The following is a 2,120-nucleotide window of genomic DNA, read 5'->3' as shown; positions in this document are numbered from 1 at the left end:
TAGAGAAACTGTATGTGTCAGACAAACTATTTGTTAGACAAGCTTATATATCAAACAAACTGTACAGTATCAGATAAACTATATGTCATGCAAACTGTATCAAACCTTGTGTTAGAAAAACTGTATGTATCAGACAAGGAGCATGCGTCCGACAAGCACCTTCACTGATACCAATTCCGATGATGTTAAAGAGGTACTGTGTTGATAAGATAGCTGAGCAAGAGGAGATAGAGCCACTTACAGTAAATACGACTTTTTCTCCCATCCAGTGGCACTCAGCTGGCTCAGTAACACAATAGACTGAATGAAAATTGAAAAAGGCGAGGCTTAACTCATACAGTGCCTTTTTCTTTTTTTTTTTTGTATGTATGTATTTATTTATTTTAGACTCTGCATTTACCATTCAGTACTAGCCCCAACACTCAAGGGGCAAGCAGGAAGGGGACATGAGAGCAAAGAGGTACAGTGACACACAAAGAGAGCAAAAATTATCATATTAAGTACTATTACAATGGAGCTTTTTATATTTTCGTTCAGTGACCCTCAACCCTCCAGTGGTTGGGATAACTCAAGTATTCCATGCCAGCTAAAGTCAAACGATTAAATTCAGCTGAAAGTGAGTCACTGGAGCCTGAAAGAGTTAATGGACTATTTAGCTTTGTGGGTGTGATGGAGAGGGACGCCTTCACGTGGAGGCACCGATATGACCTTGCGGCTCCGTTGCCTGGATATACAGACATCCTTCAGTTCCCTCCCTATCCCGAAAGGAGGATGGTGGACTGGAGGAGAGAGAGGGGGAGGGGAATTTAGCCTGCAGTCCACTGGTTTCATGTTTATAGGAGCCTGGGGCCAAAATAAAGCAAGAATATTCAACCCTGGACACGAAATGGTGCTGGATGGAGACGCCTTCAGGTGGTGGCACGGATGGAAGTGGATGGTGTGGAGCGGTCTGAAAATGCAAACGTCCCTCATATCGCTAACTCATAAAGGAGGATGGTGGACTGCAGGAGGAGGGAGGGGACACGTTCAGCCTGCAGTCCACTGATATTCATATTAATCTGGGGTTGCATCTTCTACTACTGACTTTCGAAACAGAGTAAGATAATGTCGATGGGAAAAAAAACACACACATAGACATTCCTCTCTCTCTCTCTCTCTCTCTCTCTCTCTCTCTCTCTCTCTCTCTCACACACACACACACACACACACACACACACACACACACACACACACACACACACACTTCTTTGTGCTGTGGGATGTACTTTTGGACTCCTATTTCATAAAATTCACAAAAAATTTTATATACAGCATTTAAATCTTGTCCTCTAAGCTCATTTTCCCAATCAACTTCTAAGAAATACTTCTTCAGGTCTTGATAATTTCCCTTTTTATAGTTTAGGCTCTTTTTGTAACTGTCATTGCTGTTTACTATGTCATATGCTATCCTGAAGTTATAGTTTAGTACTGCATGATCGCTTTTGCCGAGTGGAGGGTGATATATTAGACTGTCAATGTCATTTTCTTGCCTAGTAAGTATTAGATCTAGCACTGAAGGTACATCAAGTCCTCTTTTTCTGGTGGTTTCCCTCACATGTTGCGTTAAGAAAAACTCTTGTACGAGATCCAGGAGCTTTTGGTCCCAACAGCTTTCTTGGCTATTTATATCTAGAGTATTCCAATTTATATTTGTATTGAAGTCCCCAGTTAGTATAATTCTTTCCGATTTCTCTTCCATTTTATGTAGCAATGATCTTATACTCTGAACTGTACTCTCTGCCAGGTCCTCATATTCGTCTCTTTCCCATGTGTTTGATCTGGGTGGCATGTACAAATTGGCTACAATTACTTTACCTTCAGATGTGTCGATCTCTACTGCAATCAGTTCTACTTGTGATGGTATATCTAGGTTTATTTCTTTGACTTTTATATTTTTCTTAGTTAATATTATAATTCCTCCTCCTTTTTTTAAATTTCTGTCTCTTCTCCATATATTGTATTCCTCTAAGTTTAGTATGTCATTGGATATCCTTGGTGTTAATTTTGTCTCAGTTAGGCATATTATTTGTGGTTCATTTTCTCTGACATAATCATTCATCTCTAGTAATTTAGATACCATT

Source organism: Coenobita brevimanus, chromosome 52, assembly GCF_032717465.1.
Source record: "Coenobita brevimanus isolate Jiangsu-jjx chromosome 52, ASM3271746v2, whole genome shotgun sequence".
NCBI lineage: Eukaryota > Metazoa > Arthropoda > Malacostraca > Decapoda > Coenobitidae > Coenobita > Coenobita brevimanus.
Note: the sequence above shows the minus strand (reverse complement) of the source record.